General features: G+C 44.1%; 1 protein-coding gene across 9 annotated transcripts in view; it reads left to right on the top strand.

Moving 5' to 3' along the window:
• The window catches only part of LOC310900771 (uncharacterized protein), a 332,787-nt gene that overhangs the window by 217,854 nt on the left and 94,575 nt on the right, over window positions 1–20,358 (top strand). The window contains exon 4 of one of the 9 annotated variants that reach the window (XM_083839210.1): window positions 19,359–20,358. This exon is cut by the window's right edge and continues 9,964 nt beyond it. The exons of the other annotated variants lie outside the window; for them this stretch is intronic. The gene's annotated coding sequence lies outside the window, so the exon portion shown is untranslated. The remainder of the gene's footprint in view (window positions 1–19,358) is intronic. 9 annotated transcript variants of the gene reach the window in all.

A 20,358-nucleotide genomic window follows, 5' to 3' on the forward strand; every position in this document is an offset into this window, starting at 1 on the left:
ATGCAAGCGTCACACGTGACAGATATTCTTCCCCAAGCATTGTGCTTGCAGAGCGTTCTGCTGTCTCTCCAGAAGTGTTATTGTATGTTAACACAATGGCTATGCTGAATTATATTTCTCTAGGCCTTAAGGTCATCCAGTTCTTCCTCTCGGTATTCCTGCTTTCCGCAGAGCTGACAATGCTCTAACAGATTTAATGGGAGCACTACTATTTGAGTGCCCAGTCCAATGATATAAATATTAATATTTCCCGTGGAAGTCCTCTTGGTAGCCTTGTTATAAAGATATGTTAACTCTTGTAAGACTGTTTCCTTTTTCTAGTCTTTTTTTGTTTACACCTCAGTGTTAGCCTAAGCCTCATCTTCTCTTGCATAATTTCATATCTGATACAGTGTGAAATCTATTTTTGATAAAGCTACCAAATGAATTCTACCTGTGGCATTTTTTGTCCAAGAGTTTAGTCCAGTATACCTGCAAAATTCTGTTTAATTTTATCTTGTTTTCCATTATCACTGCCTTTAACTTTTTACCTTAAAATGTTGTTCTAAAACGTGGCATATAACTAAGCTTGAATTCGTTGTGCTTTGGTAGCCAAATCAGTCTTTCCAAGTCTCCCACATTGAATGGATATCTAAGCACATAAATCTAAGTCCTGCATTGCTCTTAAAAAACACCATGCTTGATCATTTAATTTGACTATAAATTCTGCTACTTCAGCTACTGATGGCACATGTCCTAAAAGTAGGATCTCACCCTTATCGGATCTGTAGCCTAAACAGATGGAACATACTTTTTAGAATCTTGTCAGTCCAGGTTTTTGTGTGCCTATTGCATCCAGGCAGTTTTCTAGAGACAAAACCCAGCTAGTTTTCAAGAGACAAAAGGAGTTTTCAAAAATCCGTTGGCTTTTCTGTTATTCGTAAAGAAAGACTCTCCCAGAACTGTGAGTGCTATTGACCGAAAACTTTTGAAACGAATCCTTCCTTCTCCTTTTATCCTTGAAACTTGACTGTCTACATCATGTCCTTACTGCATCTGCATGTGATAATTTATCATTTCAGCACGTTTATAGGCTTTCCCTTGATTTCAGCAGTCCACTTATCTTTGTTTGCCCTCCCTCTTGTGTCTTTCTGCCTCCTCACCTGAAACTCAGGTTTCTGAACTGCTGCGGAAGAGATGGAAAGGCAGGAGACATGTCCCGTGTCTCTGTTGAGGTGGGTGCTCTGGAGTGAATCCAGGCCTAGAGCTGCCTTCCATATTCAGGGCAAGAGAGAAAATTGCATGTGTTGGGTGCAAAGTGTCTCTGACAGAGAGCTATCGGGGTATCCAGGGGGTTAAATTTTGTCCCTACACAAGTCGCAGGTTATCCTGTTAGGGCTGTAGGAAAATGCCTATATCCAGCTACTGTTCAGCTAGCTCACACCTATAGCCATTGTATGAACCTTTGATTTCTGTGCTTAATTTAAAGTCGAGCAGCATGTGGTTCTATCCTCGGGTATAATGGCTTGTAACATACTGACGCACTCGTTTTGCGTGGTAGCTGTGTAGGCAGAGGTCTCATCCAGTTCATGGGCCCGAAGTTCAAATCCCAGCTCCGCTGCAGAGGATACAAAGCCAGACCCCCGTCATAATGAAAGGGACCCTGTCTCTTCTGTTGGTGTGCCTTTGTGGGGACAATAACCCAAAGCTCAAAAGGAGCAAGGGAAAACAAATGATACGGTCACACTGCGTCCTAGAAATTAGAGCGAGTAGGCACAGAGGGCATGCTGTCTGTTTTGAGGCCAGCCTGCACAAATTGCTCTTAGTGCTGTTGCAGATGAAAGGCAGCCTTTGCAGAGAGCTCGGGAGCAGCGCTGAGAGCGGGGATCAGAGACCAGGGCCCTGCCCTATTAGACGGCCCTTTGCATGTTTGACTCTGGAGTCAAACCTCCTGTCGCATGCCGTGACAGTGCCTGAAGTAAGCTTGTGTCTTTCCTTGCAGTGGGCCCAGTGCAGGAAAAAAACAGAGCCTCTGGTGCTTCCAGCATCCTTCGTGGTCTTGCTGCCTCCTCCTCCTGGCAGCTGTCTGATGCATGTGCCTTTTTGTGCCGTGGAGGGAGGATGTGCTGACATAAATAAATTATGTATATCTATTCACTTCCTGCTTGTTTGTCTTTGGAACTGTGGGCTCTCTACTGACCCAAGGGAGAAATGCGTATTTCGGCATGTCTTGCCACTAGCTACGGGCATAGAGGTTCTCATGAATCATAGAATCACAGAACGGCTTGGGTTGGGAGGGACATTAAAGATCGTTCAGTTCCAACCCCCCCGCCATGAAGCACAGAATGACCTCAAAAGACATGAAGTAGGTAGGAATTAAATGGAAAAATATTCGTGATAGAAACTGAGTAACACTTTGCTGTTAAAACTATAACAGTTAATGTTTAGTGGCGAGAGGTAGGTGCAAGAATTTGCCCAACACTTTCTCATCCTTCCTGCAGCACAGCTAGGTGATGCATTACAGTTTTTCTTTGGTTAATAGAAAACAAATCAATCTGTGAGCTTTATTATTGAAAGCGTAATGTAATCATTCCTGTAACAGATTGTTGTGTGTGAGGAACAAGATTATTTTGCAAGGGCCATGATGGGTTAAGAGTAATTATCGACTAAGAAACATGCCTGAAATCTTGTACTAAGAGACATGGTTGTCTTTTATTTTCCAAGAGAATTAAATTGAAGCAGTGCTGTTGTGCTGCCAGAGCCAAATAAACATAGCATGAGATGCCTGAGAACACTGAACTCTTGGTGACCTCTCCAATGACTATGTTAGCACTTGGCAGGACTTGGTAGGAAAAAGCACACCGAGAATGGATCACAGGTGTAACCCTCACGGCTAAGGGCAATCCTTCACAATATGTATTCCACTCGCCTCTGAATGACTCCGCTGGATTCCAAAGAATTTGCAGCAGTGTAAAGCTGGAGTAAAGCAACGGGAAAATTGTCATCCACTTGCCATTTCACTGACATTTAGGTGTATTTACAAATGGAATATGGAAAGATTTTAAATTTCTCATGCTGAAGTTGGACCCAGAAGGTCAAATGCTTATTGAAGAAGCTCTTTGTGATAGTTTCCCAGCAATGGCTGGAGTAGGGACCGTCTGAGGTCCCAGTGTTGTTCAATCAGTGGGACAATCCTTTGGCTACAAAATCTTCTTGTAGTGTGGTAAGAGCCCATGGTTCTGGGGTGAGTCGGTGTCATCCCTGCAGCCTGCTTTTCCTACGGCCTCAGGACCTGCTAGCCTCTCCATACTAGACCCTAAAGTCAGGCAGGGCATGCTGATGAGCTGCTAATTACAACCTGGGCTGTGCTGTGAGAGACCAGAAGTAGCATCTGCACACTGGGTGAAACTGGGGAGCACAGTCATGATCAACACATGTTGGCCTTGCTCTGAATCCTGCTCAAAGTCCCTGGTCACAACAGGACCAGCAGATAACCCAACTCCTTCACCCAGCACAATCAGGCGGCGCTTGGCAGCCGCAGTGGTATGAAAGTGGTCTCTTCCTGATGTTTGTATCACTTGATAAGACCTTACAAATTTCCTGCCTCACCTTCAGTTTCAGGATGCTTCACCAGGTGAGTTGAGGGCTTGGATCTCAGGCCACAGAGCTCTGCCAAGGAGGCTTTGCACTGATTTGTGTGTGGGGGGGGGGAGGCACCCTACATGCTCTGCAGGCTGCATGCCATGGTACTGCACTGCCCTTTCTGCCTCCTCCTGCTGCGATCTCTTACTATGTTATCTCTTTCATACAACCTGACAAGGGCAGGGCTGAGTGCTTTTACATTAAACCTTGTGGGCTGACTTGTGCAGAACCTGGGAGGCCTTTGGACAGGGGGTAACAAAGCCAGTGGTAGCTGGTTTCATTGCTCTGGGCTTGCTGTGGTGGGCAAGCAGGCAAACTGGCTGAAGTCAGTAATCCCAGAGGCAGGAGCACTGGGGTGAAGCACAATCTCACCCCTTGGAGGATGGAGAGCACCTGGTAGACATATGCAAGGCAATGAAACAAGCAGGCTGCATTTCAACCGTTCCCAGAAGACAAAATGAAAGGAAAAGCACTGACATGGTACATGTATGTCTTCCAAGTCATTGCATAAGTTTTTTGAACTCTAAGAAATACAGAAAACATCAGCAGTCAAAGGTAACAAGTGCATTTCTGTTATGAACAGTGAGCAAACAACCTCTGGGCTGTCAGCAGGGACACCCAGGTTGACACAAACGAGAGTCTGGCTACCTCAAGGCTGGATAATTCAGTGCAGCACAAGCTCAGTTTTGGGTTAGCTTCTCATTAAAGTAGCAGGGGGTGGCATGGGGAGGTGACACTTGTACATTGCCCAGCGTCACGGCACAGCCAGGGAAAGGAAATACTCAGACACTTCCAGATAACCTGCTCTGCTGACACATCCTTCCCTTTTATCAGGTAAGGATGAGCAGGCTCCTGATCTTCGGAATCAAAATGAAACCTTCTGTTACTGTCATTTCATTACGATGCTATCTAGGGACAGCGGCTAGCTGAAGAGCTCACTGTTGAGAGACACAGACCAAAAAGATGGCTCTGGACACAGAAAGCCTTCAGCTAAGGATTCTGGACCAGATCTGAATGAACAGGATTGCAACCAGCCCAATGGCAGTTTCAAGTAATGCTGTATTCTGTGTGCTTGCAAAACTCAGCACTGAGGGTACACAAAGCCAGCCCTGGCCATGTCATGCGGTCCTGACAACAAAGCCCTTTTGCATCTGTCCCCAGGGTGTTGCTCCATCTGGAGCAGGCACAAAAAGCACCGGGATCCAGACAAGTGATGATGCTGAGCACAGCTGTGGTTAAAAACAGCAAAGATGAATGTGGCTTGAACTGGAAGGAAGAGTTAATGGCAATGGGAGATGGAAAATATAACTCAGCATTTTCCAACAGGGGTGAGAGGTGACTAATGGATTAGAAATCAGATGCAGCCATACTGTGGATTTACCCGATCTGAAAGAAAAACAACAACAACAACAACAAAACCCACAAGCAAACAAAAACAAACAAATAAAAAAAATGAAAACAAGAAAACAAGAAAATTCCATTAGTGTAATACATCTTTCACACAGCTGTGACCGAGCTGCAGGCTCTAAATGAGGAGGGAACAACAATTTCCCCTACCCTGAGCATTAGTACATTAACATCATCTTGGATGAAGAGGAAGAAAATGAGAAATTGTATGCATAGGGAATCTTGTTTCTCTGAAGGAGCAGCCCTTGGGACAGAGGTGACTCCTACACTGCCAGCCCTGTGGGGGTGCTAGTTAAGGACCACTGACGTGTTATCCTGGCCCTGTGCTTCCACTGTTTGCTGTTGAGGTCCTGCGTCAGCCCTGGAGGTCTCAGGATTGCTCCCCCTCCAGAGCTGCAGACAGGTTAAGGAAGCACTTTTGCTCTTGCAGGCAGGTTAAGGAAGCGCTTTTGCTTTTACAGACAGGTTGAGGAAGCACTTTTGCTTTAAGAGGGGAGCAGGAAGACAGCACGCAGACAGGATTCAAGAAAACTAAAGCTGCCCCTGGCTTTACCTGAGGCTGGCTCCTTGGGCTCAGCATGCTTGAGATAGCATGGATGTGGTTGCTGAAGTTTGTCTTAATCACACAGCCACCTGCCGCCCCCAAAATCCACCCTTTTGATGCTGTCTGGCCTTGGGAGCAGGCAGCAGCATGGCCTGGGCAGGCCTGGCGGTGCCCTCACACCGGCAGGCCCTGAGCAGCGCAGGCCCAAGCCATGCCTGTGGCCTCCCAGCAGCAATGAGTTAACCGTGTCCACTTGGGTTGCCCGAAGACTTGGCTCCACTGAGGACATTTACACTAAGCATCCTCTATTCTCTTCCTGTTCATTTTTAGCTTTTAATATCCTAGTCGCTTAAAAAAGACGTCAGGAGATGGGAGACTTTCTTCCTACCTTCTGCTCACACCAGAGTCTCCCAGGAGAACAACTTTACCCCGAGGCTGCAAATACTCTGGAGGAAACCAAGCTCAGAGCTTCCTCCTGGAGCTGTGCTTCTTTGCACTCAAGTACACTAGGGAAAAAAAGGGAAAGAAATCCAGGCTGGGACTGTCTTGCCTAGTGGTTAGACCAGGCCTCTTAGTGATGAGGGGGGGACACTTTTCCATGGCACCACACACGTGGTGCTGCAGCCTCTGCGTCCCTGCAGGGGCACCATCGTCAGCTGCTATGTGGACTAGACCCTCCAAAACAACGGGTCATTTAAATATTGTTGTGGGCCTTCAAAACTGGGATATGAACACTCCCCACTACTGTCATTGCGCTAGACAGTAAGAGAGCACTGCTTCTAGCAGGAACAAACTACTAAAATGCAGAAATACAAGAGAAAAAGTTGGCTGCTTTGAAGCCTGGGGCAGGGGGAACTTGTCCACCATGGAGGTCTGTCCTTGTGGTCCCTCCTGGCCACCAGTCTGCCTTAGCTCCCCATCTGTGAGGGGAAGGTAAAGGCTCCGTGAAGCGCTTGCCTTTGGCAGCATGCTCTGCTGTGTGGCCAGGAGCATGGATAAGAGGCTTTCTGCAAATTATCCTGATTTTTTTCTTGTTAGTTTTCCAGCCCTCTAAAGGCCATGCCTTTCACTTCCTCTGGTGTTCCTCAGGGAGAGCACAGTGGGGACCAGGAGAGAGGGCTGACCACGCTGAATAACCAGTATATACACAAGAGTAAAAGGGTCAGCTCAGTGGAGCCCTGTGTATTTCTCTCCGTGGCTTAATGTTTGATCCCTGCCATTAAGATACACCACTCTGATTTAATGACATGCTACATGTCACAGCGTGATGCTGCTGACCCAGCCTGACATGAGAAGCCATAAAAGGACACTCTGATGGGATGATTATTTTCAAACTGTTTTTAAAGTGTGATTACAGAAACTTCAATTTTCAATAGCTGGGATCCTATCAAAGACATTCTCAGTGTGTTCATACATATCTATAACTTCAAAGAAAGGTTGAGAGGGTTCACATCCCTTCCTGCTTGAATACTGGCCAAAATTGCCTAGTTAACTTAAATTACCTCCTGAGTCTGATCACAGCAGGGTTTTCTGCTTTTATCCAGTGAGACGTTTTTAACCAATTCTTAAAGACCTGGACCCAAGTTTCTCTCTCTGTGTGTCCCACAGACGGGTCACATTGTCACCGAAAGATTCTGAGAGCTCCCTGCACTGCCTTCTTTGTCTGGAGGGCTTCACGTATCGCTGCAAAATTTAACTCTTTCATCAAAGCCCAGGACTGTGTTAGGAGCTGAACAAGCCAGAGAACTCCACATTATCTATTAGTTACAGCAAACAGCCCTTAGGAAATGCACATGGAAAATAGAGTACACATGCTGAAGACAAAAATCTGTCATAATTAAAAAATATATCCTCTTCTGTCTTCTTCACCCTTTTCCTGTATTCTCTGTTTTTAATTTCCTATTGTTTCCCTTATAAACAAAACAACAACAACAAAAAAAACACAACAACCAACCAACCAAAAAAAAAAAAACCACATAAATAAAGGTGGAGAGGAATTATGGAAAGAAATAGAAAGGAAAAATGCAAACTGAAAATAGTGCTGGTTTAGTCTACAGGTTTTCTTGTAAAAAACATAAAACTTCTTGAGGAAAACTGATGAGTGCATTTTTTATCAATTTCTCATGAAATAATGATTCTCTTCCAGCCCATTTTGCTTGGGGTCACAGCTGTTGTTGCTACCGTAGTATACCTTTTTTTCAGTCAACTTCCTCCAAAAGGTTATTCCTGACACTGAGGACTTCAAAGGTCCTCTGGATGTTGCCAGCTCTAACATTTCATAGCAGTGTGATGGCATTTGAACTGCCTTGAGCACTCTCCTGCACAGCGATAAGCTCTCTCCTCCCTGTGAGCTCTTGTACTGTGCCATCGCTCCCCTCCCCAAAACTGCTCTTATTTTGCAATTCTGAAATAATGAAGTATTTTAGCCAGTTTTCTGTCATGTCTTTTCTCTTGACTAACCTGCTGTGCATTAGTACCATGACAGGGACTGTACGAATTCCTGGAAAACCTTATCAGTCATTTATTTTCTTGTGCTTTCTTTCATTCCCAGCCTCTCATGCCCGCCCACTCTCCCCTGCTTTGCTATATCCCTTCATCTCTTACGTTTCATGGAAGGCCAGAGAATTCAAGTGGGAAATTGCACTTGATGTAGGACTCCCGAAATCTTGGCAGGCATGTCAATAACAGTGCACCTTTTCACAAAGCCTTTCATCCTCCCTGCCAAACTGGTCACAAAAGTTCCAATTTTATATTAGTCAGGATTTTAAAAGACACACATAACACCTTGACCTTTAGTGTATTTGCTTTCTGTGCCTACCTGGTCTAAAGGAATTGCTAGCAGCTACTGCTGGATTCTGCTTTCACAGAAGCATCCTGTCTCTGCAGTTAAATGGATGAGATGTTGTGCTCTGCTCTGAGACTTTAAACACACATGATATCCTTGGCCCTGCTTGGTTCAGTATCTCCCTGATAAGTTACTGTCATGACATTAAAAAACAAGCACGCCACCTTTGATGATCTGATAGCTGACAAGGTCCCCCTGAATAACACAACAGAAAATTGGGATGAAGTTCAAATAGGAGCTTTCCCCCCCACCTTTGTCAGTTCTTTGCAATAACTCTAGTGTGTTGAGTTGGTGAGCCTAATCAACTGCTGAAAATCAAGTTTGAAATAAACCTTTTTCAGGTTTACTTGGAGTAAAAAGCTGCATTTCTGAATTTATCCTAGAACTTTTGAAGATGAACTAGTGCTCATTTATTGCCACATTCTGTGGATGCACCTCAAAGTCACAGGAGGAGATGCTGTGATGTCCTGTAGGTTTCTGAATCATGGCTGCACGGCCTTGGGCTGCTCCCATTTCCAGGGCTGGAACAGGATGTGTGTCAGCAGAACCAAACACAAGTGGATCAAGAGGACCAACATGACTACTATATTTTATGTGGTTCAGTCAGCAGGCTGGTGAACAGAGTTGGAAAGCAGACCCAAGTTATGATGCATCTTGTCTATGATAGCAGGAATATTTGTATTTTAAAAGCACCGATGCTACTTCAAAGCTGGTCCAAATCCACATCTCCCTTGCTGCCACCAGAAAGATTAGAAATGGCTAAGCTGATAATATGCCTCTGATTGCTGACAGGAGAGCTTCGCCATACCCCACACCGGCATTGCTGACACTTGTGTTGCTGATTTATTCTACCCTTTTGTGAGAGCAGATAAAACATACAATAATTGCAGTCTACAGGTCTGTAATTGGGAGGACTGAAGGGAGAAATTGGAGCAAATTAAATGAAAAGACTCATTTTTCTTAGACACAAAAAGAAATAATACGTATGTGAGTGCCTGTTTTTCATAAAAAGTCATTTACAGCTCTTCTTGGAAAGGATGTGTGAGCAAGACACAGATGCGTATAATAGAGACAAATTAAACTCCCCTGAGTCAGTGGTGGCTCTGCACCACATTGCAATACAAAGGAGAAATACCTGGAGACACACTCGATTATGCCTTATTTGCAGAAGCCATACAACTCTAGCCTCATAGGTTTGAGCACCTAACTCACAAAAACTCCTTCCAAAACGACAGCCTAAATGAGGGCACGGGCTTCTGCCACTGCCCATTTGGCCGGGGGAGCCTTTCTGCTTCAGCCGTCCTTCAGTCAAGCCCAGCACAGACCTGCCCCGTGGTGGGTGACACGAAATTTGCACGTCCCAGCCCTGAGCTATCACGCGTGATGCTGCCTTAGCTGATGACACCTGCACTATATGGGCTGCCGAGGTGGTTGCTTCTGTGCCTGTCTCTACCTTTATCAAAGGCCAGACCTTTCCATTACCTTGCTGACTTTTCAGAGAGAAAGGTTCTTCTACACTACGGTGGCAATTCCTATTTCAGCCCATGATTGCTGAAGCCTGGTTGTCCAGGCTGGGTTTGTCTCCACACAGGCAGGTTTGCTGCAAAAGGTTGCATGAGTGAGCACAAGTCCTTCCTGTCACTCTGCGTTTGGTTGGAGAAAAGGCTCCAAACCACAAATTTGCTCACAAACTCCCTCCACAGCACGTGGCCGGCTGGTGAGAGCCATCAGCACAGCCCACAGCTCGGGGTAGGAGGAGCAGGGGCTGACTGCTCCATTTGCTTTCTGTGTCACCGGGACTGAGTTCCAGGTTTCTATAAGTGGGGTGAAAAATGAGGTGCAGCAGAAGGCAGAGAGTATTCCACCACCCTTCTGCACGGTGAGTTTACTTACTGCTTCCTTCTCCAGCTTGTCAATGGGAAGCGGTGCAGGGCTCTGGTGCAGTGACCAAACCTACCCGGCTCCCTGGTAGGGACAAATGCCTGGGAGTTCCTAGGAGAATGGCACTAAAATACCCTGCCATGGATCTTTGCTTTGATATTTCCTCATTTCATGGTTTAGATTTTTTTTTTCTTTTGTATCTTTTGATGTGCATATATCTTCTTGGAAACCTGATCGTGGATCTTTCTATAATTCATGAAATCTGATTTTCAGCTGTGATATGGTTAGGAAAAATTACATCAACAATAACAAGTCAGTAACAAGGTTTTGGAAATGCTTACAGTATTTTCAGCTTTGAAGAAGTAGGAGCTAGGAAACTGCACTCCAGCTCTCAGCTTCTTCCAAGGAGCTAAAACAACAGATCTTTTTAGCATCATTTCTTATCAGTATTTTCACCTATAGACCCTTAATTTTGAAGGTACAGGATGCTTAACAGGGGCATTGAGAATAGCCTCCCAAGGCTGTGCAGGGTTAAGGATGCCCAGCAGAGCACCCCTGTGAGGTGTGAACTCTCCCAAGGAGCAAAGCAACTGGTGCAGAAACGTGATTCAGGGTTGCTTTCCTCACTTGACATAGGCAGAAGCTACAGAGACCCGGAACATCCCCTTGGTGTGTTGTCGCTCATGATGCTGGCAATATTTACTTGTTTCTGGCTGATTCATTGCCAGTCTTTCAGCTGTGCAACCACAAGAAAAACAGTAAATCAGAGACACAAACGCAAACAACCCCTCTTTCTGGATTGTGACCTTGCTGTGTTGTGATTTATCAAAGGAAGAGGACATGGGTTGAGTCAGACAGATCAGCTCTCCTGAAAGGACCAACAATCCCATGACACTGGAATGTCTGCTGCGTGGACCCAAATCCGCCACGTGAATTTCAGAGAAGAACACAGCTAGGAGAGTGTCCTGTCATAAAGCAGGAAACCTTATAGAAGAGATAAGTGAGGAGAGGAGACCGGGGGTCAGCCCAAGCATGTTCCATGTATGGACCAACGTGAAAGAAACCATTAACTTCCTCCACTGAAAAATCTTGCAGAAAGTGCAAAAGGGTAACATTACTGGGAAGAAGAGAGAACATTAAATAAAAGAAACAGGGTAGCATGGTGCTACATGGAAAAATGTCAGACCTACATCCAGTAGGCACAGGAGTCCCCATCAGCGTTTGCTTTGCTTTCACTAGGCTGCACTCCATCACTTTGCCACGAGAGATTATCTACAGCTTACTGTAACTGGGAAGTCGGAGCTATTTTTGGCTTTGCAGTTTTAAAGATTCTTGTCACTTGGCTCCAAGCAGACTTTAAAACCGAGTACCTAGGGATCTTAAGAAAACAAATAACAGTGCCTTTTCTGCTAGTAATGCTGCCTGCATTACAGACCCATCACATTTAATGTGTCAGTCAGGCATTTAGGATCTGCTTTCCCTATCAACCACATACACGGCTGGCATAAAAGTCAAGTGTAAGTTGAAGCCTGAATTGCAAGCTCTATATTATACCTCTGAAACAGACTCTGTGTTCCCCTTGCTAAAAGCTTATCAGACATTCTAGCTTCTCGTAATACAGAATATGGATTTTTCTTTTTAAGCTTTCGGTAATTCATGTAGAAGGAAAAAACAAGTGCACCATGTTTGTGTGGCAGAGTGATGCAAGCAGAATTTTCTGTCACTTGGAAATAAAAAGTGGTTCAAGATACTGGGAATGCTCAACATGTCTGTGCTAAATGACTACCAATAAAAGCAGATACACAAACAAGTTCTCATTTCCTATCATTAAACGCAACTGGAAGGATTCATTTCTTCTACTGTATCAGCCTAAAAATCACGTGTGCCACCTAAGATGGACACTCAGCTTTGCTCTGTGGGTATTTATCTCTTGTATCTTGTATACACTTGTCTTCGGGGGCGATAGGGTGCCGTCAGGAGATGCCCATCTCTCTCTACTGACTATAGAAGAAGTCTGGGGCTTAGAATAGGTCCTCACCTTTACGGCAGCAAAAACTAACAGACATAAATCATGGACCTGCTCCTGGGCCACCAGCCAGTAGTTACGGCTAGAAAGGGGCTGCTGCTCACTAAGCTCAGCCTCCTGCACCACAGGACATTAAGCTCAGCGTTCAGATAAATTAGCCACTGCCTCTGCCTCTGCCCACACTTCAGTTCACCCATTTTGCAATGAGTGAGAGCCCAACTTCCCTTCTGATTCTTTGTTTTCAAACGTCCTCTGTTGCTATTCAGAATATTCCTAACCAAAAGGACATATTCACTCCGGGATGATGGCAAATATTTTTTTCAGTCTGCCAAAATGAGGTTAGTTATAGCTGAGTCATTACCAAACCTTCCAGTACTACAGGGGAGCCAAATGATCCTTGCATTGCAAACCTGCTTGTGTGTTTCAGCAGGAAAACCTACACAGGGCCAGATGCTCTCTGTTTGCTGAGATGCCAAAGAAATCTGAAATGATGTAGGGAACGGTGTGCAGCTGAGAGCACTGCTGCAGACAAGGGCAGAGGAGTGAGGAGCCCGGTGCAATTTGTCATGGCTGGGGTGGGGATGCACCACAAAGCAAAGACGTGTCAAGGTGAGAATGATATCGAGATAAATGAAAGGGTGGCGGAATCTTGTGGGAAAAGGACTTTGGATGGACTCCTCTTCAAAGAAGACTTTGCTGTGGGTGGGCAGCTGGAACCAGGATAACCCTTTTTGAAAACCAGTTTTGAAATTTTGCTTTTAGCTTAATTTTATGCTCTGTCTCTTCAGAGTAGAAGACTTCTTTTGACTTCTAGCAGGGAAGACAGTAATTCTGTACTATTTTCAAGGTTCTCCTAAAACCCAAGCTCTGTAACAGATCTCAGGTTAAGACAGTAGCATGGTTAAGTGTCCTTTCCCATTTCACTGGATGCAGGACCTGCACCAGCGAAGGCATTTGGAGGACAGAGGTGTCACCTCCATGAGCTTCTCCAGTGTAAGGGGTGTTTGTGGTAAGAGGTGGTGTTAGCGTTCCTGGTTTTGTCAGAGGACACTTTCCTTGTACATAGTATTTTGTTACATGACTTCTCCTTATCTCTTTGCTTGCTCTGATCCTCCCTAAAGACTTATTTCAGCAAATACAGCAGGTTTCTACCAGCAAGGCTCCTTACACGTGGTGTTAGTGGAGGTCCCATGGGATGGCTGGGGAGAGGGGGCAGAGCAGAGGCGTTGGGGTGAGGGCTCCAGGAGCACTGCTTGCTTCCTGCAGCTGATGGTGCCAGGCAGGACCAGACCGAAGAACCCACGAGTGGTTTCTCAAAGAGGCACTCATCTTGCCACTGAGACTTGAATTCTCTTTGGCAGTCGTAACTCATGACTACTTCAGAGCAGGTCTGCGGGGCTGTAGTGGAGGTACAGTATGGACACATCAGCTTTTCGTCCTTCTCCGTCTCAGGCCGGAGAAGCAGCATGCAAGTCGGTGCAATGTCTCTCAAGAGCCCATGTCTGCTGTTGTCTGGGTTGGTGCAAGGCCCCCAGCCCGAAGTCCTGGCACTCTGTAAGCTCCTCCAAAACAACAGCTGCAACAATCCAGCTTGATTTATGGTTTCAGCAGAGGAGCAGGGAGGGCTTCAGGGTTTCCTTAGTGCTGCTGCTGTCCTTTTATACAAGATGCCATCCAGTTTATCTCACACATTGGCCTAAGTCTAGCTTGCCGTGTCAACCCTTCTACTACCCTATGAACAAAAAAATGCAGCCTTCAGCGCTGGATTTTCCTGGAGTAGCCGTGAGCCACACTTGCGTGGCCGTAGGCTGGGATAAAGTCAAGTCTCCTCTGGTTCAACCCAGGTTAGGCATGAGGAGGGTCATCCCTTAACTTGATGCTCAGGCCCTCGTTCAGTTTTGCTTTCAAGTGGGAAAAGAAAACTTTAGGAGGATGGATGTCTTGGTGTTTTTCCATGAACCTCCTCTGGTGGCACCTCTCAGAAGAAGTGATTTGCAAGACTCTGCTTTCTCATGAGGGGGGACATCTGTTCGGGGAGCTGATCCGGTTAGGAGACACAGCTGGCCTCATCTCCACAGCCACGCAGCGATGTAGTTAAAGTGCCATAGTGAGGATATTTACAAACCACATCTGTTTAAAAAGGATAAAGTGGCGAGGCTCTGTCAGCCGGGAAACTCAGAACACAGCTGTATTTTAGAAGTATTTCTCAACAAATGCTGGATGAGGTATTTACTTTGATTTAAAATCAGGAGCTTCATTTATAAAAATGAAAATACAATTCCGTCATTCCCCAGCTGTTCTCGGGATTTTTCCTCTCAGCCTTCCAGCACCAGGGGCTTTACTTGCAAGGAAAAGAGTTGTCCCACTTTGCTTCCTTTGCCAAGTTAACTTTGCTCTAGTCCTACTTAGGTTAATGCTTTTGCTGCTCTTTTTATAGCCTCTAGTTATTCACATTTTCTCCAACATCCTTTTCTTAAGGCCTTCAGACCAATGAGCTCTGTGCTCTGATTGCTCATGTTGCTCGTGCTGTTGCAGATAAGTGCGCTAGAAAATTGCCAATAAATTTTGAATTACAGATTGTTTTTATTTTCTTTTTGAATTTCTGCACTGTAGAGAGCAGCTGGATATGATTTTTTGCTTTGGAGGTTTTCCTAGCATGAAACACAACTCAGAATCCGACCACGCTAGAGAATAAAATTGTTTGCTTTGCCTTGGGTGGAAATCAAAAGTTGTATTTGTTAAATCTCAGAGATATTTATATGGACTAACTTCAAAGCTCTGGATATGCAGAGCAATTAGATAGAAAACTGTGTGTGTTATATGATCACTGCTGTACTATAATATTAAAAAAAATAATCTCATTTATGTTTGCTAAACAAAAACAAAAAGACTTCGAATGAGCATCTCTTTCATCTTCACCACAGAAAGCTTCCAGGTAGCAAAGCGGGATGAGTTCCACTCATTAGTAGTGAGCCTACAAATACAAAAGGATTGATGAAGGAGCAGATAAAACCCATTGCCTTTTCACTTTTAAAGTTGCTGCTTGTCTTCCAGTTTGTGAATGAGTGCCGGGAGTCTGCTGAACATCTAGCCTGATAAAAGGATTGGGTTTTGCCAGCAGTTTTAATAATCCTAATTCAATAATTTTAACAATGCAAAAGGAGTTTCTGATGATCTCTCTAACTACCTAATGATCTTGTTTGTTCAGTCTTGCTTAAGACCATATTAGTTTCATTTTAATTCAGTAAGCAAAGCGAACTGATGTACGGTATATAATTACTCGTAGCCCATGGAGTTGATTTCTGGTAGATTATGCTGTGTGTAGCTCCACTGTTCCCCAGCCTTTGAGAAAGGCGATGGTGTGTGTGTGAGGCACAGCAGGGCTCGCTGCACGAGCAGTGGGAGCAGAAACCAGCTGCAAGCTTTCCAGTGTGCTCTTGCAATGGCAAGAGAGAAGAGCAAAGGGAAGCCCCCTTCCTTTCCCTAGTGATTAAAAAAATTAGCTTGGAGGCCTTGTGGCCACTGTGCTATATTGGATGCTGCTCTTTTATCCCCAACCAAGCCCTGTTACACTGTGCTTAGCAGAGAAGTTCGGTGAGGACAGTCCTTAAAAGTAAAAAATGGGATATATTTACAATTGTTACTATTTTTTTTTCCCCTACAACTTAGTGATTTCTTAACACTCTTTACAGGAGAAAAAGGACACAATATGTTCTTGTGAAAACAGACACTGGAAAGTGGTTGATTTCCAAAGCCTCTTGTTTTCTCAAACTGACTTACACACTTTTTATTATTATTATTATTATTATTATTATTTAAGAGCAGATTACTACTTTGGATGATTGATCTTTAAATATTTTTTTTATCCAATAAAAATGAATACCGCTTCCTGCCTAGATGGAAATGGCTAGAAATCTTCCTTTGCATCAGATCATTGTTATTCTTTCAAGACAAGAAAAATAAAAATCAAAATAATTGTACTGTTGTAAACATAAGTTTTCTGGTGCTCTGGTTCCGGTTGGTTCAGAATTTCAGGAGAATGCCCCTTGGAGATGAGGACAGCCCTTCAAGTGAGTGTGTAAGAGCAGGAGATGCCTATAAATTGTCAGTGCTTCTCGCCTGTCAGACACAGTGGGGGGGGACAAAACAGAGAAATCAGATGTTTGAACTCCTGGTTTCTTTTGCCGCTTCTCATCCATTGCAAGGAAAATTTTAATATACAGATTAGGAAGTCCAAAATCCCTTCAGATGGAAAAGACAAGCTGAAATCACAGTTTTCTGTATACATGAAGTGAAAACGGTATTTTGTCCTTCCACGACCATTGCCGTGTGTGTAGATCACAGCCCACTTCTCACTTTGTATTGCCAGGAATCCCAATTACACTAGGTCCTACATAACCCCTCCAAACAGTGATTACAGACAAATGTGTTTCAGTGATTTTATTCCCTATAACATGTTGAAACATATGGCACATGAATCACAATCAGGTGCCTATTGCTGTTGGAAGTAGTTGCAATTTGTGTACACAGTATGCAGTTGCCACTACAAATATTTATCCAAAAACATGAAAACAAAACTGTGCATGAAAACTATTTAATGAAAACAGCAAGACATGCTGTTATTCAGTGGTAGAATTGTGAAAACCATGGATTTTCCCATTTGTTTAGCTGTTTCATTGTCTACTATTTCAGGTGTTGAGATTGACTGTAAACTTTTTAAAATTATTGAATTAAAACCCACCTTTAAAATAATTCCAAACTACCCAAACATTGAGCTATCTGATTTCTCTGGATCCAGTATAATATTTTCTTTTGATCTAGAGCAAATTTTAATGTTTTTATTAGACAGATACAAAGGCAGTTTCAAAACAAAAACACTAGACAAAAATGAGAAATCAAAATGTTTCATTTAGTTTGTCAAAACAAAATCTCTCTTTCATGGTGCACACCTATTTTCAGACTTCATCTGGCAAGAGAAATTTGACAAAATGCTATAAATTGGCAAAATAGCATTGCTACCTACATATATCACTGAAAAAGTATTTAATTTAAAAATGATTCCAGCATTAATTTTCATTTCCTGGTGAAATCATTTTTCATGAGCAGTTTCTCTGACAAATATGCCCCTTTCTCAGCAGTAAGGGATGCAAAATTTGCAAGCTTGCCAGAATGGTCTTCGTCTTGTGAATGCTGGATGCGAGCTCTTTGCACCATACTTGCCTGCACATGGTTGCTGGATTTTTCGTTCCAGCTGTGTGGCTGCTCACTGAAGCCTTGTGGCTGCCCACCTCACATCCAAAGTGATTTCACACGGGCTTCAGGCTTCCCACCTACGGTAGTGTCTGTGGCCAAAAAAGGGAGAAAAGCGCTTCTGAGAGGACATTTGTCCCATTTTGAAGGAAGTGCCCATGGACAGAGAGTCAGAGGGGGCAGCCAAAGTGAATATCTTGGAGAAGAACTAACTTTGGGATTGCGAAATTAGGTGGGGAAAACTGCATCGTGAGTGAGCGATTTCAAGTGTGAATTTGCATGGTCCTATGGATGGAAATCTGTGTGCTTATTTCCATTCAAATACTTATGAATTTATCTATTTTTCTGTGTCTAATTGGATGGGGCTTGTCCCTCTGACACCACGCAGTCTAAAACACGTTTGTCCTCACATGCTGTTAAGCTCAGTTTAAAAGAAAAAGAAAAAGGAAAAAGAAAAAGGAAAAAGAAAAAGAAAAGAAAGGAAAAGGAAAAGGAAAAGGAAAAGGAAAAGGAAAAGGAAAAGGAAAACGTTTTGCTTTTTTTTTTTTTTCCAATCTGATTCAGATGTAGCTGAAACTTTTCATGCTCATAAGCAGAAACAGCAGAAGACAAGTGGTAACACCACCTTATGATGTCTGATGAAGCTAAACTTTAATGACAGCAGAGTCAGGGAGCTGTAATCTGTTCTCCACCAGCTCTCAGGTCCCACGAAGGAGAACCGTTTCCTAAAGAAACTCTTCCTTAAAGTTCTCGCTTTCATGTTGAAAGAGGCGTCCTAGAAACCCTTTGCCTTTACGCTCTTGTGCAGATTTTTCACAGAGTGCTGGCTAAAGACATCTATTTCAGAACAAACAAAGAAGTCACAGGGAACACTGCCTACATTCCTTTTTTTCTTAAAACTTTCTCTTGTTGAGGAAGCAAATAGAAAGCATAAAGGCGATTTCCCCCGAGTGGACTGCAGTCATTGCTACAAGCTGTGGCTCTGTGCGAGCCCTGGTAAATAGGCACGGGTAGCCATCGCTTGCAGGATCATGGTTCTAATCATTCACTGTGCGACAGGTGCAGGTACATGTGTCTGGAAAGAGAATTTTCACAGAGAATCAGCAACCTGCTTTGTGCCTCTGGGATGTCTAAATATAAGCATAGGATTCGCTTAATTCCCTCTGCGCGTGCATGTGCTTAGAGTGTGCTCCTTACAGAAGCTGATTACAGAAATAAAAGTCAACATGAGCCACTGGCTTGGAAGAGCAAAGTCACCAAAAAAAGCAGAACGTTTCCTTGGTAAGGAAACATGGACATGATGTGTGGCAGGGATGTACTGCTGACTGTTTCTTAAGTGAGCTGCAGGTGCTCCGCACTTCTCGCCGCTGCGCGGAGCCGCCTCATTTTGCTCCTCCGGGAGAAGTCGGGTGGGAGCGATGCAAGGAGGGCACGGCCCGCCCAGGGTCCTGTTCTGCTCCCCACCAGCACCGGCTGTGCCTGCACAAAGCACGAGCAGGGCTTCAGGGGAGCGGGAGGGCTTTTTCCAGCCTAATTACACCCTCTGCTATCAGACAAAGGTGAGAGCCTGTGAGGGCGACGCACCTAGAGAACAGGCAATTATCCTCGACTCCACATCTACCAGGAGAACACCTGCCTCATTCCACTTTTATTTATTTATTTATTTATTTATTTATTTATTTATTTTTATTTTTATTTTTATTTTTATGTGTGTGTTTCTTCTTAAAAGAAGCACTTTTGTCTTGGGACAAATGTTGGACAGTTTCCATTTTCCTTTCCTACAGCACTGCAGAAATGCTGGAGGCCACGGGGACCTGCCAAAGGGCTTTAGATCAGAAATCTTGTTTCCAAGGATTATCTCATCTGGTAACCAGGCCATCTAGATGAAATCACCCAACGCACAGCCCGGCTGCTTTAACATTTGACCAGCTCTGGATTCCTTCACATGATGAAGGGTGGGTCGGAATTTGCATTAAAATTCCCTTTTAAGGTCAGCAAATACTCAGAACAATTTAAACGCCCCAAATTCATACAACAGGGCCAGAATCCGTGAAAGGTTTATCAGCGTGTTGTGTCTTTGTGTGGGGGCCAGCCCTCCTGCGTTATCCCCAAACCGAAGTCAGAGTGCAGCCTTTTAAGAGTGTTTAATTTAGGCCACAGTGGTACAATGCTCAGAGAGTCTTGTCAATGGCCAGCGTGGGGTGTGCTGGGATCGTTTTAATTAAAAAGTGTTTAATAGAAGAGAATGGAAAATTCCTCCAATTGCTGGGTTACACTAGATAAAGCTACATATCATATAATTTTCTTTGCTGGTCTCTACTTTCTCTTCTTCCTGTTTTCTTCCTCTTCTATTGCCTCTATAAAATGTTATTAGAATTGGCTCCTCTGTGCAATTCTGCTCTCTCAGAATTGTGGAGACAAAAATGACCTTACACTTTCTCTGAAAAGAAGAGGATCATGAGATTAATGCTGCTTTCCTGTGCTCGGTTTGTGGAAACAGCATCAGAGTCTCACTATATCAAAGACTGTAAAAAACTGCTTGTAGCACTGAAAAGCATTGTAAAACACTCTGTATAGCATAATGAAAGGCACAAGATCTCTTATATTTCAGATGCTGGATTTCCTTTTGTTTTGAGAAGTATTCTATTTGGTCTTCTCAGATAATTTAATGAGTGTTGAGCCAGCCTTTGAAAATGAATATTTATCCCAGGGTGAGACCAGCAGAAGTAAGAGTAAGATGCAGGCTTGAACACCCATTTGGTATAGCAATACAAGTCCGCTTTG

The sequence above is a fragment of the Anser anser genome (genome assembly GCF_964211835.1).
Source record: "Anser anser genome assembly, chromosome: 5".
Classification (NCBI taxonomy): Eukaryota; Metazoa; Chordata; class Aves; order Anseriformes; family Anatidae; genus Anser; species Anser anser.